Source organism: Eubalaena glacialis, chromosome 9, assembly GCF_028564815.1.
Source record: "Eubalaena glacialis isolate mEubGla1 chromosome 9, mEubGla1.1.hap2.+ XY, whole genome shotgun sequence".
NCBI lineage: Eukaryota > Metazoa > Chordata > Mammalia > Artiodactyla > Balaenidae > Eubalaena > Eubalaena glacialis.
The window spans coordinates 98,464,227-98,488,519 of NC_083724.1; the positions used below are offsets into that span (position 1 = coordinate 98,464,227).

The following is a 24,293-nucleotide window of genomic DNA, read 5'->3' on the forward strand; positions in this document are numbered from 1 at the left end:
AGATATCAAGTCTTCAACCGAGTATGATTAGCACATTTGTGTGAGTAAACTACTCAACACTTAAGAAAGAACTACCATGAAGGACAAAAAGAAAAAATCCTTTGGGCTAGAAAAGGCTGGGCAGACTCTGTGTGTCCACCAGTCATAGTGGAGAACCTGTGCTGCAAAGGGCATCAGGCAGAGTGCTCAGAAGGGCATCGGCACATCAGAGAAAACAATTTACCCTAGACTAATGGCTGATCTGATCCCATTTACAGAACTGAATAGCAAGCCTCCAGAAAGGATCAAACTGTGTGCAACAACTTAACTATGTCCCAGAGCACCCAACAAGTACTGGGAAATCCAGCAAAAATTTACCAGGCACACAAAGAAACAGGAATTGTTGACCCATGATGAGAAAAATCAATCTATTGAAACCCATCCATAGCACAGCTGACATCATTATTAAGTAGGTCATTAAAAGTTATTAAAACCATAATCTGTGTGTTCAAGACGTAGAGGAAAGATATTTAAAGAAATCCAAATTGAACTTTTAAAGATGTAAACTACAATGTGAGAGAGGAAAAACTATACTGCAAGGGATGAATAGCACATTAGACATTGCAGGAAAAAATTAGTAAACTTGAAAGCATAGTCACAGAAATTATCCAAAATGAAACACACACACACACACGACCAGTAAAAAACATGAACAGAGCATCATCAAACTGTGGGACAACTTCAAGAAGATCAATTTATGTCCTGTTCCAGTCTCTGAAGGACTAGGGAGGCACAAAAATATTTGAAGAAATAAAGACTGGTCATTTTCCAAATTTGATGAAAACTATAAACCCACATATCCAAGATCAGTAAGCCCCCAAAATAAGAAATGTGAAGAAAATTATGTCAAATATTAATCATAATCAAATTGCTTTAAAACCAGTAATAAGGGGAACATCTTAAAAGTGACCAGAGAAAAAGACACAAAGTTAAGAATAGAATAAAAGACTTCTCATTCAAAACAGTACAAGCCAGAAGACAGTGGAACAACGACTTTCAGGTACTGAAAAAAATCAACTTAGAATTCTATACTCAGTGATAATGTCTTTCAGAAACATAGGCAACATAAAGACTTTTTCAGACATAGAGAAGCTGAAGGAATTAATCACCAGCAGAATTGCACTGTAAGAAATGCTAAAGTAGAAGGAAAATTATATCAGATAGAATTATGGATCTACACAAAGGAATGAATACCACAGGAAATGGCATATCTGTAGATAAATACTTTTTTATTTTTAAATCTCTTTAAAAGATGCTAGTTTAATACAGTCATCTGTTTAACAGTTGTGTTGATTAATACAATAATACTGTATTTTGGGGTTTCTACCTTAAGTGAAAGTAAGATGTATGACAACAGAAGCAGAAAGGAGGAAAGAGGAAGTGTAAATATACTGTTGTAATGTTCTAATACTATAAGCAAAGTGGAATATCAACTGAAGATAAGATAATTGTAATAAGTTAAAGATGCATACTATAAGCCCTAAGGTAACCACTAAACAAAAAAAGAGTTATAGCTGATAAACCAATAAAGGTGATAAAGTGGAATAATAAAAATAATCCAAAACATAGTACATGTAAATCATATTAAATGTGAATTCATTAACTGCCACAGAGACTGTCCAGATTGAATTTTTAAAAATTAAGACCCAACTCTAGGGACTTCCCTGGTGGTCCAGTGGTTAAGACTCCATGCTCCCAATGCAGGGGGCCTGGGTTCAATCCCTGGTCAGGGAACTAGATCCCACATGCATACCACAACTAAGAGTTCACATGCCACAACTAAGGAGCCCACAAGCCTCAACTAAGACCCAGCACAACAAAATAAAATAAAATAAAACAAAATAAAATAAAATCCCAACTCTATGCTGCCTATAAGAAACTCATGCTAAATAAAGATACAAATGGGTTAAAATTAAAAGGATGGAAAAATATATACTTTGGTAACACTAATCAAAAGAAAAGTGGGGGCTTCCCTGGTGGGGCAGTGGTCAAGAATCCGCCTGCTAATTCAGGGGACACAGGTTCAAGCCCTGGTCCGGGAAGAGCCCACATGCCGCGGAGCACCTAAGCCCGTGCACCACAACTACTGAGCCTGCGCTCTAGAGCCTGCGAGCCACAACTACTGAGCCCACGTGCCACAACTACGGAAGCCCACATGCCTAGATCCCGTGCTCCACAAAAGAGAAGCCACTGCAGTGAGAAGCCTGCGCACTTCAATGAAGAGTAGCCCCCGCCCGCCTCAACTAGAGAAAGCCCACGCGCAGCAATGAAGACCTAACGCAGCCAAAAAAAAAAAAAATGAATAAATAAAATAAAGTTTTAAGAAAAGACATATTTAACTCAATAAAAAAAAGGGGGATGGCTATATTAATATAAGATGAAGAAGAATAAAGAGAGCCATTATGTAATGATAAAAGGATCTATTCATGAAGATGTAACAATTCTAAGCCTTTATACACTGAACAGTACAGATTCAAATTACATGAAGAAAAAAACTGGTATAGCTGCAAGAAGAAATAGACAAATCCACAGTTATCATCCAGAATTTCTACTTTCTTCTCCCAAATATGGATTTTTAAAATAGTAGATCACAAGCTAAAACAACAAGATAGCACTGTACCCTGTTGGAATGGCCAAAGTCAAAAACACTGACAAATTGTGAGGTAAGGGTGTGTAGCAACAGGAACTCTCATTTATTGCTTGTGGGAATACAAAACCATACAGCCACTTTGTAAGACAGTTTGGCAATTTCTTACAAAACTAAACATACTCTTACCCTGCAATCCAGCAGTCATGCTTCTTAATATTTACCCACATGAGCTGAAAACTTATATCCACACAAAAACCTGCACATGGATGTTTACAGCAGCTATATTCATAATTGCCAAAGCTTGGGAACAACCAAGACATCCTTAAGTAGGTGAATGGATAAATAAACTGTGTTACATCCAAACAGTGGAGTATTATTCAGTGCTAAAAAGAAATAAGCTCTTAAACCATGAAAAGACATGGAAGAATCTTAAATGCTTATTACTAAGTGGAAGAAGCCAATCTGAAAAGACTAGTACTGTGTGACTGCAACTACATGGCATTCTGGAAAAGACAAAACTATAGAGACAGTACAGACATACTTCGTTTTATTGCACTTTATCATGCTTCACAGATACTGCATTTTTTAACAAATTGAAGGTTTGAGGCAACCCTGCATCAAGCAAGTTTATCGGCTCCTTTTTTCCAACAACATTTGCTCACTTCATGCTGTCACATTTTGGTAATTCTCACAATATTTCAAACTTTTTCATTATTACCAAATTACTATATTTGTTATGGTGATCTGTGATCAGTTATCTTTGATGTTACTGTTGCAAAAAGATTATTATGCTCTGAAGGCTCAGATGATGGCTAGCATTTTTTTAGCAATAAAGTATTTTTTAATTAAGACAGGAACATTGATTATTTTTTTAGACATAATGCTATTGCACACTAAATAGAATATAGTATACTGTAAACATAACTTTTATATGCACTGGGAAACCAAAAAAAAATTGTGTGACTCCCTGTGTTGCAGTATTAGCTTTATTGTGGTTGTCTGTAACCAAACACACAACATCTCTGTGGTATGCTTATATGCTTATTTAGTCAGAGTTGCATGTTCATTGATTTATGATCCTACTTTCAGTTTGTGTTTTCATTGTGGCCAGGTGATGCTTTTGCTTCCTAGCAATCTATATCATTTATAATGGTGCTTCACTGTATAGAACTCAGATTTTGAATGAATCTTTGAAGTCATCTGCTTTTCCAGTAATGGGAAGTTCTTTATCTTCCATGTTCAGACAGCTCTGTCAGGAAAGTCTTCCTTAGATTGAGCTACAATTTGTTGTTCACATCATGACCCATAAGAGATTTAAAGATAAAAGCCATGTTCACACAGTTTTCTTTCTCCTGAGTTCTTAATCTTTTTTTATCAATGCTTTTTAAGATGTGTTTAAGTTTCTAAAACTACTACATAATTTTTAAAAACTCAAAATGATACATAGGCTTAAAAAACAAGTTGCCTTAACCATAATTCATAGTTTAGTACAAGGGTAGACATACTTTTTCTTCAGGGTCCAGAGAGTAAATATTTTTAGCTTTGCAGGACAACAGTCTCTGTTGAAACTACTCAACTTTGTTATTGTAGCCAAAAATAGCCATAGACAAGAAGTAAATGGATGGCCATAACTGTATTCTGATGGCACTTTGAAAAACAGAATTTGGCCTATGGGCCATAGTTTCCCATCCCCTAGTTTAAGGGTATCTTTCATGATACCTTCTAAACATATATGAACATATATATTTAAACATAAATGGAATTGTTCGATATACTGCAATCTGTTTTCTTTCCATTCAGTAATAAATTGTGGTCATATGGACATATATGTCAATGTATGTAAATCTGTCTGGTCTGTGCACTCTATTTTAGTTCCATAAGTTATGTAACAAACAATTTGGTGATGGATATTTAATTTTTTCCACTTTTCCTCTGTTGTAAACACTCTTGTGGGAATTCCCTGGTGGTCCAGTTGTTAGGACTCCGAGCGTTCACTGCCAAGGGCACAAGTTCAATCTGTAGTCAGCGAACTAGGATCCCACAAGCTGCGTGGCGTGGCCAAAAAACGAAACAAAACAAAACACTCTTGTGCATATATCTTCTGGAAATATTTTTATGTTCTTTTTTCTTTTTTTTTAAATTGAAGAATAGTTGATTTACAATATTGTGCCAATCTCTGCTGTACAGCAGTGTGACTCAATTATACACATATATACATTCTTTTTTTATATTCTTTTCCATTATGGTTTATCACAGGATATTGAGTATAGTTCCCTGTGCTATACATTAGGGCCTTGTTGTTTATCCATTCTAAATATAATAGTTTGCATCTACCAAGCCCAAACTCCCAGCCCAGCCCTCTCCCTCCCCTCCTCCCCTCCTCCCCCTTGGCAACCACAAGTCTGTTCTCTATGTAAAAATATGGAATGCTTCACAAATTTGCATGTCATCCTTGTGCAGGGGCCATGCTAATCTTCTCTGTGTTGTTCCAATTTTAGTATATGTGCTGCCAAAGTGAGCACTTTTATGTTCTTAGTTGTAATTTTTAATTTATAAATAATGTAATAATAGATTTTCTGTTGTTTTTAACTATATTGTCTCTTGGGTTTATTTTTGGATGAAATTTAATATAAGTCACTTTGGTCATATTTATTAATATATTTTGAGGCCATGGTATAGGTATATACACATTTAGAATTGTTATATATTTCTGATGCTTTTATCATTAGGTACTTTCTGTATCTCTAGTAGTGTGTTTTGTCATAAGATCTACTTTGTCTAATTAATGTAGCTGCTTTCTTTTTATTAATATTTGCTTAATATATTTTTTGCATCATTTTACTTTCAGCCTTTCATATTTTCAATATATTTTCTATTAGCATATCATTTTTAGTGCAATATGACAATTTTTATCTTTTAATTGGAATAGAAAGTCTATTTGTATTTATTGTAACACTTTATATGTTTGAATTTAAATATATTTTCTGAATATTTGTATTCTATTTGTCCTGCCTGTTCTGTGTGTGTTTTTTTTTCCATTCTTGCTTGCTTTCTTTTTAATTGATTGCTTAGTTTTTATTATTCCATTAGTAATTGTATACTTTTTGCTATTAAGTTCTTTGTAGAGATTACCACATACATCCTTGACTTACCGAGTCTAATATAAATTAGTACCTTTACCTCTTTCTGGATTTTAACTTTACTTACCTCATCCTAGAACATAAACTACTTTTGTCATATATTTTAATTCTTTATATATGTTAAACCCTCAAAAGATTATTATTATTATTATTATTTTATGCTAAAAGTTCATTTAGGTCAGGCTCTCTCAACCTTAGCACTATTAACATTTGGGTTGGATAATTCCTTTTTGTGGTGGGGGGCTGGCCTTTGTATATTTAGTAGCATCCCTGGCTCCTACCCAGTAGATACCACTATCACCTTCCTCTCAGTTATAACAACCAAAAATGTCTTCAGATATTACCAGATGTGTCTTGGGGGTGGAAGGAGTCAGCCTGCCTCCAGTTAAGAACCACTGATTTAGATCTTCCTAAACATTTATCCTTTTTCTTTCTTCTTATTTCTTTCTGCATCTCCAGTCTTCTATCAGGATTATTTTCTTCCTAAAAGAATACCTTTTAGTAATTCCTTTAGTGCAGGACTGCTGATGACCAGTTCTTTTGTTTGTTGGTCATATGAAAATGTTTATATCTTATGTTCATTCTGAAAGGATGTATTTGCTAAATATGGAATTCTAGGTTGACAAGTGTTTTCTTTCAGCATTTGGAAGATTTCATTCCAATGTCTTCTTGTTTCCATATTTTGTGTTGAGTAGTCATCTGTCAATCTAATTATTTCTCCTTTAAAAGTAACTTTTTTGGTTGCTTTTAAGATATTCTCTTTGGCTTTGGTTTTCAGCTGTTTTACTCTGTTGTACGTAGATATGATTTACTTGTTTTTATCCTATGTAGGATTCATAGCACTTCTTGAATCTGTGGACTGATATTTATCAAATTTGGAAACTTCTTAGCCCTTACCTCTTCAAATAATACTTTCCTACTTCTCTCTCCTCTTTCTTTTCAAAACTACAGTGACACGTATGATAGCCTTTTCATTATGTCTTTAATGTCACTTTCCCTCTCTTGTATTTTTTATCCTTCTCTCACCCTGTGATTGATCCTGGTTATTCCACTAACCTCCCTTCCATTCACTAATTATCTGTTCAGCTGTGGTTTATCTGCTATTAAATCCATCCATTGACTTCTTTGTTTCTGTTATTGTGTTTTTTTAGTTTTTCGGCTTTTCAGTGGGTTCTTATTGTTTCTGTTTCTCTACTGAAATTTTCAATCTTGTTTTTCACGTTTTGAACATATTAATCACATTTATTTAAGTCTGAGTCTGAAAACTCCATTTCAGGACATTCTGTATGTCTATTTCTATTGTCTGTTATTTCTTTCTAGGTTTTTAGCCATTTTCTTCTGTTTCTTCCTATGCCTGATGGCATTTGATTGCCAGCCATTGTATATGAAAAATTGTGAATATACTTTGAAGCCTACAATGATACATTTATTATTTATCCTAAAAGGATTTACATTCAGACATGAGGTTAAGGGCACTATCAATCATAAATTGAATGATTTGAAGCTGAGTTTCACTATAACTAATTAATAATTATACTTTAAGTCCCAAACCAAAACCTGGTGATTTCATCTGCATCACTTTTCCCTGCCACCCCTGCTGCTTGATTGGCCCCATTCCTTGAGTTTTGTTTCTGTCTTGACTTGAGAGGCTGTTTTAAAGCTATACTAAGCTTCTCAGTCACCTCTTCTGGTTCCACAGATGCCTCCAGAAGAAAAGCTGTTCCAGACCTCTTAGGATTCCAGTCCTATCCCAAATATTGGCCCTGTTATTTTTCCTATTTTTTTCTAATTATTCTCAGCAGGCTGAATGGTCTGAATTGCATAGTCTGCCATTATAAGAAGCATGAGTTCCCTCAGATTAGTTTTATTTCCCTGAAATATATCGTTTTTCTCTAAGAGAATGTTTTGGGTTGTAAAAGTTTTGAATTCTTATATGTCAGAAAATATCATTTTGTTTAGTTGGAAATAGAATTATGATTTTAGAATAATTTTCCTTCAATACTTCATAGGTATTGTTCCATTCGTTTCTTATATCTGTTACTGATGAAAAGTTTAAATTGAATCTGATTCTCATCTCTTGTAATAAATCTTTTTTCATCTCTCTGTAGAAGTTTTTTTTTCAGATTTTGAACTCATTTTTAATATTCAGAAGTTTTACTATAATGTATGGGGTTTTTTTTTTTTCCTTAATGTATCCTTCTTAGGATCTTTTACTCTAATGACTTCTTTCTTTTCCACACAAACTCTTTTTACACAGTTCTCTCCCATACCTATTCAAGGCTATGGTTTTCCTCTTTAAATTCATTCCCATCTTCTCTCTGTATTTGAAGGATTCCTCACAGTTTCTGTCTCACCAGAAGCTCCCCTTCTTATTTCCTACTGCAGCTATATATCCATGTGTGTATTTATTTGTAATATATCTTCTCTTATTTCTAGGTATTTGGTAAGAGGAAAAGAGTGATATCTGCTTAGTTTGCCCTCTTGAATCTCAGTTCTTTTTATAACTTCATCTGCCAGAATTATCCTCCTGTAGTCAGGATGTACTTGGATCATATGCTGACTTGTCACCATTTTACCTTGGCTCAACAAATAGCAGCCTCTAAGTTATTTTCATGTCAACTAACCTCAGCATGCAATCTTTTTTTCAGTATATAGGTACATTAATTACTGCAGTCATTTCAAACCCTTTACTGTAGGTCACTGAAATGAAACTATATTAGAACAACTTTTTGTAATCTATATTAGTTTTAGAAAAACTAACATGCAAAATGTAAGGGAGGAGCAAATCCCCTAGCTGATTGGCAGCTAAAATTGTCAAAGTCCATTCAGAGAGCAAAGTAATATGTTGCGAAGAAATAGCAACAGCAGCAGGGGAAAGCAATATGAAAAGTTGCACTGTGAGACAGGGTAGAAGTAGAATTTGCTGAGTGGCAGGAGAAGTGAGCTCTGACAAAGAGCATAAATTCTGTGCTCTACATAAAATCTGTACATGGAGATTTTCTTGCTTTGACAGTCATATATGTGACTCTCCATCCTGTGGTAGGTGAGAGTTATGAGGAGTCAGGCCCTGGATCTAAGGGCTCTGGAGATAAACTTCCATGAGGGTCTCAGGCATCGTGTTGTCCCTGAGCCTCTTACTTAGCAGAACTTTGCCCAAGCTCACCCTTCTCCCATTATCCCCATCCCTCTTTGTCTTCCACCCCCCTCCCAAATTGGCTCACTTTTACTTACCCAGAAATCTAAATAGATACGTACAAAAATAAATTTACAGAGCTATCTTAATTTTAACAAAATCAGAATCTAAATAGTCTAATTGAAATGTTTAAATAATGTTTATGAAATGGCCTCTCAATACTAATTTTATCATTGATGCCTAGGCCTTTGTTATTTTCAGTGATTTATAGAATTTCACATTGCCTTTAATATTTACTCCAAAAACAACTTTATAATTGAGTGAATATGTTTCTAGGGGTAAACGTTTATGACACAATAGGTCTAATCACTGTAGGTATTATTTTGATCAAGTAAAATTTTCTTTCTTTTTAACATTTATTGTGTTTATCCCAACATTAAATATCATCTGTAAATCTTGGTTAACTTATTGTTTTTTTTCCATTAAAATTCTTCGTCATCTGTCTTAAGAAGCTTTAAAGGGTTTAAATTAAATTTTAAACTTCTACACAAAGCCATGAGATGCCTATTATCCCTTTTAACTTCACTCTATAGGCTTAAAATGAAAAACATTTTTAATTAATCCTTTGTGCTCTTTTAGGACTTAAAAATAGAGAAGAATGAAATTTTCAAACCAACTTATACTTCTATTGAGCATGTAATTCTATTTAAACATATAAAAATATATTGAATCCTAATTTCATAAAGTTTTAAATACTTAAGAAGTAGTCATCCTGAAAAAAACAAGTAAACAAAATAATGTACACTTTAAACTTTTAAAATCTATTAGTAAGAGCTTATTTCCTCAAGGGTTAAACATATTTGCAACATAAAACAGCCAAATATTAAAACCATTCCACATGCTTTAGTAGAAACTTAAAATTTAAAACATTTTACCTGGAAATCTAAACTAAGTAGGCTTTGCTTGGTGTCATTTAAGTCTCCAGATGAAAATGAAACAAAACCAGAGCTTTCTTTAAAACAAAGAAGGGAATGTTGAAAAATGTTAACTGACTTCTTTGCAAAATCTAAAATAACTGCTTCCCTTGGGGATACATGCCTTTCGGTTCTTTGTGCAGAAAATCAGCCAAGAGAGTAACCAGGGAAAATAGTTACCAAGGCAAATATTTGTTCTAAATCATGGGAAAAGTGGAAAGCAGCAGAGGGGGAAAAAAGCATTAGTCTGTAGGCTGAGAAGGCGGAGTTGGAAGCACAAAAGTGGAGCTTGATTAAGAAATGAGTGATCTTCATAGACTAATTACATTAAAAATCTTAACGTTCATACTAGCCTGCATATCACTTGAGCTTTGTCAGACTGCAGAGATGTCATCGTTGCCAAGTTAGAGGACTGTGCATTCCTGGAATGCCTTTAATTGGGTTAATGTTATTTAACTCTCTCATCGGCTCTCTGCCGGCCACACCAGTCTCACACACAATATTGTTAACAAAACAGAATGCTGTTACATATTAATGTCATTGAAATTATGTAACTTCCAACCTTAAGCAATAAGAAGAAAATATACAAGGGAGCTATGAGGCTTCTGATTAAGGTAACTGGCAAATTAATTATCTACCTCAGCCTCAGTTTCTTCATCTGCAAATAAGCAGGTCAGAGACAGATCAAGGTTCCTGGCCCACAGTGCTGCTTATAGGGGACCTTGGGTGAGTTACTGCTGTTTGTGACTAAAGTTTTTTCTTTGTACAGCTGGGATCGTAATACCTATCTTTCAAATTTTTGTGCAGATAGAATGAATAACACATACAAAATGCCTGTCGTAGACTAGGTAATTATAATATCTATTTTTTTTAATTCTTACTTACCTCATGGGTCTAAATTATTTGACAGAGAGAAGCTACATTTTTGTTTTTCCAAAATCTTAACATGACCTGGATAGATCAAATCAAGATGATGGACTGAGCACATGGGCCACCCAAATTCCTAAAAATAACAAAAACTATGTTTGTTTTTAAAAATGTAATACTGCATTACAAAATAATTAGTACTATTAGAAGACAAGAAATGTTGAGAAATTCCTTGAAGACTGAAGGTACATAGGCTCTGTCTGGCAGATGACAACAAAACATGTGTGAGACAAGGTAACTCTGAGGGTGTTCCAGGTTTAGAAATTATAGATCCTGGGAATGGTGAGATTCGTTGGGAAACTGTACTCAAGAGAAGCCGGGCATATGACCCCAACCTTCCTGATGTCTCCATAATTTGTTCCAAGTATTAGGCATTTACCCCCAAATTGAACCCATGTTCTCATCCACTTGGCCTTGGGTGTCTAGTAGAAAAGGGAACCCCCATGTTCAGAATCCAGACTAGCTCAACCCAGTACAAGCACAAAGTTGACTATCTATCTCCACCCACACATTCAGAGCTTTGGGTCAGTGTTTTTAACATAAGCAGGTAGCCCAAGATTACCAAACATTTGCGAAGATTCTAACATTAGAGATAGGAGTTGCCCTCATCTCTCCCCCAAAATACCTACCCACAATCAGAAAAGAGCTTTGGAAATTTAATCAAGAATGAGAAGCCACTACACACCTATTAGAATTGCAAAAACCAAAACACTGATAATACCAAATGCGGGTGAGAATGTGGAGCAACAGGAATTCTCATTCATTGCTCGTGGGAGTACAAAATGGTACAGCCACTTTGGAAGGTAGTTTAGTGGTTTCCTAGAAAAATTCAGCAGTCATGCTCCTTGGTATTTACCCAGATAAGTTGAAACTTACGTCCACACAAAAACCTGCACACAGATGTTGACAGCAGCTTTATTCATAGTTGCCAAAACTTGGAAGCAATCAAGATATCCTTCAGTAGGTGAAAGGATAAACTGTGGTGCATCCTACAATGGAATATTATTCAGTGCTAAAAAGAAATGGGCTATTAAGCCGTGAAAAGACATGGAGGAAACTTAAATGCATATTACTAAGTAAAAAAAGGAATTCAGAAATGGCTATGTACTATGTGATTCCAGCTATGTGACATTCTGGAAAAGGCAAATCTATGAAGACAGTAAAAAGGTCAGTGGTTGCCAGGGGTTGGTGGTGGGAGGAATGAATAGGTGGAACACAGAGCATTTTTAGGGCAGTGGAGATACTCTGTATGATATCATAATGATGGATACACGTGTTTATACTGTTGTCTAAACTCATAGAATGTACACACCAAGAGTGAACCATAATGAAACTATAGACTTGGCTGATTATGATGCGTCAGTATAGGTTCATCAGTTATAACAAATGCACCACTCTAGTGGGGGATGTTGATAATCGGGGAGGCTGTGTGATGGAGGGGACTAGGGATATATGGGAAACCTCTGTAACCTTCCTCTCAATTTTTCTGTGCATCTGAAACTGCTCTAAAAAAATGTCTTTAAAAAAATGTGGCCTGATTTGAAATATATACATTGTTTTGAGAGGAAAAAAATGTGGATGACATGCAGTATTGGACACATTGCTTAGGGCAAACAGAAACTTATGTTCTTTTTTTTAAAACTTTTTATCTTATATTGGAGTATAGCCATTAACAGTGTTGTGATAGTTTCAGGTGCACAGCAAAGTGACTCAGCCATACCTATACCTGTATCCATTCTCCCCCAAACTCCCCTCCCATCCAGGCTGCCACATAACATTGAGCAGAGTTCCTCGTGCTATGCAGTAGGTCCTTGTTGGATATCCATTAAAAATATAGCAGTATATACATGTCAATCCCAAACTCCCTAACTATCCCTTCCCCCCACTCTTCCCCCGTGATAACCGTAAGTTTGTTCTCTAAGTCTGTGAGTCTGAGAAACTCTTCTATAATGGATTCCTAGAAGTGAAATGTTGGGAAAGAGTATAGCTATTGTTAAGTTGTCCTCAAAAGAAACAGGACAGGGACTTCCTTCGTAGTCCAGCGGTTAAGACTCCACGCTCCCAATGCAGGGGGCCCAGGTTCGATCCCTGGTCAGGGAACTAGATCCCGCATGACGCAACTAAAAGTGCCCGTATGCCCCAACTAAAAGTGCCCGCATGCCAGCAACTAAAGATCCCATGTGCCGCAACTAAGACCCGGCAGAGCCAAATAAATAAATAAATAAGAAACAGGACAAATTAACAATAGCTATACTCTGTCCCAGCATTTCTCTTCTAGGAATCCATTGTAGAAACACATCTTTCTCTGCACAAGTGTGCCTCTAGGAAAGTACTTTGAAGCATTGTTCCCAAGGTGGGAGGGGAATTAACCAGTTATATACTGATAGGGAACAGTAGGCTGCCATAAAGCTACGTAGAGAGACTGAAGTAACTGTTATACAGACATGCAAAATTGTCCACAATGTACCAAGAGGAAGAAAGAAATTTTAAAATAGTACACGTGCTATTATGTTCCCTTCTTTTAATGTATACAATTTAGCATCTTCCTAGAGAACAAATTGGAAGAAATAAACAACAAACTATTAGTGGTTATCTTTGGGTGATGGAATTATGGGAGGATTTTAGTATGTAATTCTGTACTTTTATAATGTTTTGAGCTTTTCATAACCAGATCAGAAAAAAAAGAATAACTTTTAAAAAAAACTTTAAACAATCAGAAAAAGAAGAAACTTAAATAGCAGCATAGAGGAATAGCCAAGATTATCATACCAAGATTGGCAAAGTTGCAGAGAACCAGATTATACAGTTTCCGCGGTCCCTGCTCTAAAATCTTGTGGGTTAATGGACTGTTACATGAGTCCTGCAGAAACTATGTTAACCACAGTAGTACATGGGAAATGCTGGTATTGGTGTTCTCCTCCTTTTTATTACTGCAGCCACAACTATGTTCTAAAGCTTGGCTCTGACAGCCTCTCTGCAGAGTTTGGTGTTGGTCACCAAACAGGGTGTCAACAGGTCCCTGAGTGCCCAGGCTACAAGCACAGCCAGCATGGGTTCCAACTCCAAAACATGTGTTTGAGTAAAGTCACCTTTTCAATATTTTCAATGAGTTAGTCTTTCTTTTAAGGGTGTAGTTGCTCAGATAAAGCTAAATTTCCCCTCTCAGAAATGGGAGTCTTATCTTGCTTCAGGCCTATTCTATATCCCTTCCTGGTGCCATAGTTAAATGCCTTTTCAGCTAACTCACACTGAAGTGTGACAGTGCTTCATTTGCTTTCATTGAACTTACCCTCTCAGAGGAATATTTACATTTAAGTGGAGTACTAATGTATGAATATGCCATGATACATTCCCCTATCAGTGGACATTTGGATTTTTCCCCTTTTTGAGTTTTGGTGCATTTTTCCAGATTGCTTTCCAAAAACATTCTAGTAATGTATACTCCCACCGGAAATATGTAAAATGTCCATTTACCTGCCACTTTATTTTTTAAATGATTTTCGTATTTTTGAATAGGTAATATATATAAGTAGCATAAATTTTTTAAATACACAGTTAAAATTTTCGGTTTTTTATATCCAATACTGGAGGATTGGATGATTCTACCAACCTTCCCATCAAAGACAACTAAAAAAACTGGATCACTATTTAAAAACATCTTAAAATCGTCGATGAGGTTAAAAAAAAGACCATAAGGAATCACTGGGTTTAGATCTGAGAGGGTTCATGAGCACCTTTTTGCCCTGGCGGTGTTTGCCAAAAAATCAATGAAATAGAAAAATTCATGCAGGAGACAGAATCAACAATGCCAAAAAAAATTTTTTTAACAAAACTAATAAAATATGTAGCAAGACTGATGCAGGAGAAAGGGAAAAAGCACAGGTCACCAGTATGAGGACTAGGAAAATTTCTATTACTACAGAGTGAAAACAGTTAAAATAAGAGGACATTATAAACAACTTTATGCCAGCAAATTTAGACAGTATGGATACTTCCTAGAAAAAGACAATTTAATAAAACTGTCAGAAGAAGAAATAGAAAATCTGAATTGTCTACTATTGAATCCATAATTTCAAACCTTCCCACAAAGAATACTATAGGCCTATATTAATCAACAAATTCTACCAAACAATTCTTTAAGGTCAGCATAACCATACCATACTGCAACCTGACAAGGACATTACAAGAAAGAAAAACTATAGATCAGTCTGACTAGTGAACATAGATTTTTAAAAAAGTAAAATATTAGCAAACCAAATCTAGCAGTATATAAATAGGATAATATATCATGACTACACTAGGTTTATTTAAGAAATACCTGGTTGATTTAAGGATAAAATCCAAACATTATATTATCACCTTAATGTTTAAAGAAGGAAGAGAGAAAAAGCTGTTACCATACTAGAAATAGAAGGGGACTCCTTAGTCTGTCAGAGTTATCTACAAAAAAGCAACATACTTCCACTCCTAGCTATATACCCAAGAGAAGTGGAAACATAAATCCACATGGAAACTTATACACGAATTTTGAATTGTGTAGCTACACTATTCATAACAGCCAAAATGTGGAAACAACTCAAATGTCCATCAGCTGATGAATGGATAAAGTGTGGTCTGTTTCTACAATGGAATATTATTCAGCAATAAAAAGGAATGAAGCACTGATGCATGCTACAACATGGATGAACCTCAAACAGATTATGCTCAGTGCAAGAAGCCAGTCACAAGAGGCCACATATTGTATGACTCTTTTATATGAAATATCCATAATAGGCAAATCCATACAGGCAAAAAGTAGATGAGTGGTTGTTGGGGTGAGGAGGGTAAGAGTTGGGATGGCACGATGGGGAGTGATTGCTAATGGGTACAGGGTTTCTTTATAGAGTCACCAAAATGTTCCAAAAGTAGGTAGTGGTGATGGCTCCCAACTATGAAAATACTAAAAACACTAAATTGTATACTTTAAAAGGGTGAATTTAATGATATATAAATTATATCTCAGTAAAGCTATTATTAAAAAATACTCAGTGTTGAAATATTGAGATTTTTCCCTTTCTGGGAATAAGACAAGCAGGCCCACTGAAGGTCCTGGCCAGTGCCATAAAGCAAGAAAAAGAAAAAAATGTTTTAAAGGTATAAGTAGAAAATTAAGGACTTCCCTGGTGACACAGTGGTTAAGAATACACCTGCCAGTGCAGGGGACACCGGTTCGAGCCCTGGTCCAGGAAGATCCCACATGCCGCGGAGCAACTAAGCCTGTGGGCCACAACTACTGAGCCTGCGCTCTCGAGCCCACGAGCCACAACTACTGACCTTGTGCACCACAACTACTGAAGCTTGCACGCCTAGAGCCTGTGCTCTGCAACAAGAGAAACCACCGCAATGAGAAGCCCACGCATCACAACAAAGAGTAGCCCCCGCTCGTCGCAACTAGAGAAAGCCCACGCACAGCAATGCAGCCAAAAACAAATAAAGAAATAAATTTATTTTTTTTAAAAAAAGAAAATTAAGTAAAGGAAGGAAAAATCTCTGATTAGCCCAGGTAAAATCGTTGTATACATAGAAAATCTGAAATGGTGGTGGGGAGGGGTTGGGGAGAGTGAAATGAGTAAAGGGGCTCAAATGTGTGGTGACAGACGGAAAATAAATTTTCAGTGGTGAGCACATTGCAGGGTATACAGGAGTAGAAATATAATGTTGTACACATGAGACTTATACAATGTTAAAAATCAATGTTACCTCAATAGAAAAAGAAAAAGAAAATCTGAAATAACTTTCAGAAAAATTATTAAATCATCTAACATGTTTTCCAGATATACAATTAATAAATAAAAATCAATTGTGTCTTTCTATGGTTAGAGAATTAAAGAAAAAGATGTATTTTTTTGTTTTTATTAAACTAGACAAATTCTAAAATGTACATGGAAATACAAAGGCCAAAGAATAGCCAAGCCATTCTTGAAGAAGAACAAGGCTAAAGGACTTTCTGTCCTAAACATCAAGTCTTATTATAAGAAGCTACAGTAATTAAGACAGTTTGGTAATAACACAAGGAAAAACAATAGACCAATGGAACAGAAAGTAGCACAAGAATTCATTCACATTCGGCTACTTGGCTTTTGAGAGAAGTGGCCCTGCCAGGTGAATTTAGAGGGACTGAGGAACAAAGACAGAAGAGACTGTAGATATTAAAACAGGCCATGGACTTGTTCTGCTGTGCTCCAGAGACTAGAACCAAAATCAATGGACAGAGGATACAGACAGGCTGATTTGGGTTGATTTTAAAAAACAAAAGCCTTTTCTCATAACTAGAAGTGTCCAACTGAGCTGCCTACTGAGATGCTGAGTCCACTAGACTGAAAGGATTCTAGTAGAAACCAGAAGACATTCTATTGGAAATGCTGCAGAAGGTAATTCTCAGACACTGAACTCGATGATATCATTTTTTTTCTGGGCTAAGGGATTTTCTTTTTTTTTTTAATTTTTATTTTATATTGGAGCATAGTTGATTAACAATGTTGTGTTAGTTTCAGGTGTACAGCAAAGTGATTCAGTTGTACATGTATCTATTCATTTTCAAGTTCTTTTCCCATTTAGGTTATTACAGAATTTATTTATTTATTTAGGCTGCTCTGGGTCTTAGTTGCAGCACGAAGGATCCTCATTGCTGCATGCAGGATCTTTAGTTGTGGCATGTGGAATATTAGTTGCAGTATGTGAGATCTAGTTCCCTGACCAGGGATCAAACCCAGGCCCCCTGCACTGGGAGCATGGAGTCCTAACCACTGGCCACCAGGCAAATCCCTAGGTTATTACAGAATATTGAGCACTGTTCCCTGTGCTATACAGTAGGCCCTTGTTGGTTATCTGTTTTAAATGTAGCAGTGTGTACATGTCAATCCCAAACTCCCAATCTATCCCATCTCCCCTACCCATCCCCCCTGGTAACCATAAGTTGATTCTCGAAGTCTGTGAGTCTGTTTCTGTTATGTAAATAAGTTCATTTGTATCATTTTTTTTGAGATTCTGCATATGTGATGTCATATGATACTTGTCTTTCTCTGTCTGACTTACTTCACTTAGTATGATAATCTCCAGTTCCGTCCATGTTGCTGCAAATGGCATTATTTCATTCTTTTAATGGCTGAGTAATATTCTATTGTATATATGTACCACATCGTCTTTATTCATTCATCTGTCAATGGACATTTAGGTTGCTTCCATATCTTGGCTATTGTAAACAGCACTGCAATGAATATTGGGGTGCCTGTATCCTTTCGAACCATGGATTTCTCTGGATATATGCCCAGGAGTAGGATTGCTGGATCATCTGGTAACTCTATTTTTAGCTTCTTAAGGAGCTTCCATACTGTTCTCCATAGTGGCTGTACCAATCTACAGTCCCACCAACCATGTAGGAGGGTTCCCTTTTCTCCACACCCTCTCCAGCATTCATTGTATAGATTTTTTGGTGATGGCCATTGTGACAAGTGTGAGGTGATATCTAATTGTAGTTTTGATTTGCATTTCTCTAATAATTAGTGATGTTGAGCATCTTTTCATGTGCCTCTTGGCCATCTGTATGTTGTCTTTGGAGAAATGTCTATTTAGGTCTTCTGCCCATTTTTTTTTTTAATTTAGTTGACATGTATCTTTATTTATTTGTTTATTTATTTTTGGCTGCGTTGGGTCTTCGTTGCTGTGCGCGGGCTTTCTCTAGTTTCAGCGAGCGGGGTCCACTCTGCGTTGCGGTGCATGGGCTTCTCATTGCGGTGGCCTCTCGTTGCAGAGCACAGGCTCTAGGCGCACGGACTTCAGCAGTTGTGGCTCGCGGGCGCCAGAGCACAGGCTCAGCAGCTGTGGCACCTAGTTGCTCCGCGGCATGTGGGATCTTCCCAGACCAGGGATCAAACTCATGTCGCCTGCATTGGCAGGCACCAATTCTTAACCACTGCGCCACCAGGAAAGTCCCAACATGTTTAGTCTCATCAATCTAAAGCAGCAGTTCTCCAGTTCTCTCTCTCTCTCTTTTTTTTTTTTTGGTCTATTTTGGTCTTTCATGGCATTGACATTTTTGAAGAACGTTTTGTAAATTGTTTTGTAAATCTTTAACTTGGATAGGTTACTCTTTCCTCATGATTAGATTTTGGTTAAAGTTTTTGGCAGATGTATTGGATGAAAGGTACTGTTCCCTGCTTAGTGCTCACCTCAGAACATACTTGATCTGATGTCTTATTATTGCTGATGTTAAGTTTGATCTCCTCACTAAGGTGATGTCTGCCAGATTTCACCTTTGAAAAGGTACCTTTTTCCTTTGAAATTAATAAATAACCTACTGGATGACATTATATGACACAGCCTGTTCCCTATAATCTTTCACCTAATGATTTTAGCATCCATTGATGATCATTTCTTACTATGGAGGTTGCAAAACAGTGATTTGAAATTCCATCATTCATTTCTTATTTGGTGGCATTCTTTTGTGAAGAAGAGCTTTCCATCCTTCCCACCCTCCTTTTGAATGTTTTTGCTATCAGCATGAACTCATGGATTCTTTTTTTTCTAATGCCATCCATTATAGTCCATTATGTCATTTTTCATTTTGTGCCCAAATTATAAAAAATTTAACCCGTAGGTGTTCCTTCAAGTAAGCAGTTGTGTTCAGTAATGTTCTATAAGTTTCTTTGAGAGACTGTATACATCTTTTAATATATTTAATTCTAAATACTTCCATTTTTGTATTTTTTTAACATCTTTATTGGAGTATAATTGCTTTACAATGTTGTGTTAGTTTCTACTGTATAACAAAGTGAATCAGCTATATGCATACATACATCCCCATATCCCCTCCCTCTTGCATCTCCCTCCCACCCTCCCTATCCCACCCCTCTAGGTGGTCACAGAGCACCAAACTGATCTCCCTGTGCTATGCAGCTGCTTCCCACTAGCTCTCTATTTTACATTTGGTACTGTATATATGTCAGTGCTACTCTCTTACTTCATCCCAGCTTACCCTTCCCCCTCCCCGTGTCCTCAAGTCCATTCTCTATGTCTGCGTCTTTATTCCTGTCCTGCCCCCAGGTTCATCAGAACCTTTTTTTTTTTTTAGATTCCATATATATGTGTTAGCGTATGGTATTTGTTTTTCTCTTTCTGACTTACTTCACTCTGTATGACAGACTCTAGGTCCATCCACCTCACTACAAATAACCCAATTTCATTTCTTTTGATGGCAGAGTAGTATTCCATTGTATATATGTGCCACATCTTCTTCATCCATTCATCTGTCGATGGACACTTAGGTTGCTTCCATGTCCTGGCTATTGTAAATAGTGCTGCAGTGAACATTGTGGTACATGTCTCTTTTTGAATTATGGTTTTCTCATGGTATATGTCCAGTAGTGGGATTGCTGGGTCATATGGTAGTTCTATTTTTAGTTTTTTAAGGTACCTCCATACTGTTCTCCATAGTGGCTGTATCAATTTACATTCCCACCAACAGTGCAAGAGGGTTCCCTTTTCTCCACACCCTCTCCAGCATTTATTGTTTGTAGATATTTTGATGATGGCCATTCTGACCGGTGTGAAGTGATATCTCATTGTAGTTTTGATTTGCATTTCTCTAATGATTAGTGATGTTAAACATCCTTTCAAGTGTTTGTTGGCAATCTGCATATCTTCTTTGGAGAAATGTCTATTTAGGTCTTCTGCCCATTTTTGATTGGGTTGTTTGTTTTTTGGATATTGAGCCGCATGAGCTCTTTGTAAATTTTGGAGGCAAATCCCTTATCGGTCACATTGTTTGCAAATATTTTCTCCTATTCTGTGGGTTGTCTTTTCGTTTTGTCAGTGGTTTCCTTTGCTGTGCAAAAGCTTTTGAGTTTAATTAGGTCCCATTTATTTATTTTTGCTTTTATATCCTTTACTCTAGGAGACTGCTCAGAAAAGATGTTGCTGCGATTTATCTCAGAGTGTTCTGCCTACGTTTTCTGCTAAGAGTTTTATAGTATCCAGTCTTACATTTAGGTCTTTAATCCATTTCGAGTTTAATTTTGTGTATGGTGTTAAAGAATGTTCTAATTTCATTTTTTTATGTGTAGATGTTTGGTTTTCCCAGCACCATTTATTGAAGACACTGTCTTTCCTCCATTGTATAGTCTTGCCTCCTTTGTCATAGATTAATTGACCATAGGTGTGTGGGTTTATTTCTGGCTTTCTATCCTGTTGCATTGATCTATATTTCTGTTTTTGTGCCCATACCATACTGTTTTGATGACTGTAGCTTTGTCGTATAGTCTGAAGTCAGGGAGCCTGATTCCTCCAGCTCCGTTTTTCTTTCCCAAGATTGATATGGCTATTTGGGGGGTCTTTGGTGTCTCCATACAAATTTTAAGATTTTTTGTTCTAGTTCTGTGAAAAATGCCATTGGTAATTTGATAGGGATTGCACTGAATCTGTAGATTGCCTTGGGTAGTATAGTCATTTTGACAATATTGATTCTTCCAATCTAAGAACATGGTATATCTTTCCAGCTGTTTGTGTCATCTTTGATTTCTTTCATCAGTGTCTTATAGTTTTTGGAGTACAGGTATTTTATCTCCTTAGGTACGTTTATTCCTAGGTATTTTATTCTTTTTGATGTGATGGTAAGTGGGATTGTTTCTTTAATTTCTCTTTCTAATCTCTTGTTGTTAGTGTATAGAAATGCAACAGATTTCTGTGTATTAATATTGTATCCTGCAACTTTATTGAATTCATTGATGAGCTCTAGTAGTTTTCTGATAGCATCTTTAGGATTTTCTATGTATAGTATCATGTCATCTGCAAACAGTGACAGTTGTACTTATTCTTTTCCAATTTGGATTCCTTTTATTGCTTTTTCTTCTCTGATGGCTGTGGCTAGGACTTCCAAAAGTATGTCAAATAAAAGTGGTGACAGTGGACATCCTTGTCTTGTTCCTGATCTTAGAGGAAATGCTTTCAGCTTTTCCCTGTTGATTATGATGTTAGCTGTAGGTTTGTCATATATGGCCTTTATTATGTTAAGATATGTTCCCTCTATGCCTACTTTTTGGAGAGTTTTTATCATAAATTGGTGTTGAATTTTGTCAAAATCTTTTTCTGCATCTGTTAAGATGATCACATGGTTTTTATTCTTCAATTTGTTGATGTGGTGTATCACACTGATAGATTTGCAGATATTGAAAAACTAGAAACAAGAAAATTACGAATGGAAAAGCTCACCAGTACAGGCAAACATAAAGTAAAGGTAGGAAATCATCTGCACACAAATATGATATCAAAACCAGCAATTTTGAGAAGAGGAGAGCACAAATTCAGGATATTGGAAATGCATTTGAAATTAAGAGATCAGCAACCTAAAACAATTATATATATATAGACTGCTATATCAAAACCTCATGGCAACCACAAATCAAATATCTTTAATAGATATACACACAAATAAATAAAAGGCATCCAAACACAACACTAAAGAATGTTATCAAATCACAAGAGAACAAAACAGGAAAGGAAAAAAAAGCCTAGAAAAACAAATCCAAAACAATTAACGAAATGGCAGTAAGAACATATTAATAATTACCTTATGTAAACTGATTAAATGATCCAACCAAAAGACATAGACTGGTTGAATGGATTCGAAAACAAGACCCATATACGTGTTGTCCACAAGAAACCCACTTCACATCTAGAGACACGTACAGGCTGAAAGTAAGGAGATGGAGAAAGGTATTCCATGCAGATGGAAATCAAAAGAAAGTTTGGTGGGGGCTTCCCTGGTGGCGCAGTGGTTAAGAATCCACCTGCCAATGCAGGGGACACGGGTTCGAGCCCTGGTCTGGGAAGATCCCACATGCTGCGGAGCAACTAAGCCTGTGCGCCACAACTACTGAGCCTGCACTCTAGAGCCCGTGAGCCACAACTACTGAGCCTGCGTGCCACAACTACTGAGCCCATGCGCCTAGAGCCCAGGCTCCGCAACAAGAGAAGCCACTGCAATGAGAAGCCCGCGCACCACAACCAAGAGTAGCCCCCGCTCACTGCAACTAGAGAAAGCCCGCGTGCAGCAACAAAAAAAAAGCCCAATGTTGCCCACAATAAATAAATTAATTAAAAAAAAAAGAAAGTTGGTGTAGCAATACTAGTATCAGACAAAATAGACTTTAAAATAAAGACTGTTACAAGAGACAAAGAAGGACACTACATAATGATCAAGGAATCAATCCAAGAAGAAGATTTAACAATTGTAAATATATATGCACCCAACATAGGAGCACTTCAGTATATAAGGCAAATGTTAACAGACATAAAAGGAGAAATCAACAGTAACACAATAATAGTGGGAGACTTTAACACCCCACTGTCATCAATGGACAGATCATTCAGACAGAAGATCAGTAAGGAAACTCAGGCCTTGAATGACATGTTAGACCAGATGGACTTAATTGATATTTATAGAGCATCCCATCCAAAAGCAGCAGATTACACATTCTTCTCAAGTGCACATGGAACATTCTCCAGGAGAGATCACATGCTGGGCCACAAAGCAAGCCTCGGTAAATTTAAGAAAATTGAAATCATGTCAAGCATCTTTTCCAACCACAACTCTATGAGATTAGAAATCAACTACAAGAAAAAAACTGTGAAGAAACACAAACATATGGAGGCTAAACAATATGCTACTAAACAACCAATGGATCACTGAGGAAATCAAAAAAAAACCTAGCAACAAGTGAAAACGAAAGCACAATGATCTATGGGACGTGGCAAAAGCAGTTCTGAGGGAAGTTTATAGCAATACAGTCTTACTTCAGGAAACAAGAAAAATCACAAATAAACAACCTAGCCTTACGCCCAAAGCAATGAGAGAAAGAAGAACAAACAAAACCCAAAATTAGTAGAAGGAAAGAAATCACAAAGATCAGAGCAGAAATAAATGAAATATAAACGAAGAAAACAGTAGGAAAGATCAATGAAACTAAATGCTGGTTCTTCGAAATGATAAACAAAATTGATAAACCTTTAGCCAGACTCATCAGAAAAAAGGGAGAGGGCTCAAATCAATAAAATTAGAAATGAAAAAGGATGAGTTACAGTGGACACCACAGAAATACAAAGGATCATGAGAGACAACTACAAGCAACTATATGCCGAAAGAATGGACAACCTGGAAGAAATGGACAAGTTCTTAGAAATGTACAATCTCCCAAGACTGAATCAAGAAGAAATAGAAAATATGAACAGACCAGTCACAAGTACTGAAGTTGAAACTGTGATTTAATAACTCCCAACAGGGACTTCCCTGGTGGTCCAGTGGTTAAGACTTCATGCTTCCACTGCAGGGGGCGCGGGTTCGATCCCTAGTCAGGGAACTAAGATCCTGCATGCTGTGCAGTGAGGCAAAAAAAAAAAACCCTCCAGCCAACAGAAGTCCAGGACCAGATGGCTTCACAGGCAAATTCTATCAAACA

At 36.5% G+C, this 24,293-nt stretch overlaps 1 protein-coding gene and 1 non-coding gene across 3 annotated transcripts in view; one reads left to right on the forward strand and one right to left on the reverse strand.

The window, feature by feature from the left end:
• The window catches only part of CENPP (centromere protein P), a 238,686-nt gene that overhangs the window by 182,599 nt on the left and 31,794 nt on the right, over nucleotides 1-24,293 (forward strand). The window lies entirely within an intron of this gene.
• Nucleotides 5,045-5,151, reverse strand: LOC133098476 (U6 spliceosomal RNA). The gene has a single exon (XR_009702176.1). It is a non-coding gene; the product is annotated as a U6 spliceosomal RNA (small nuclear RNA).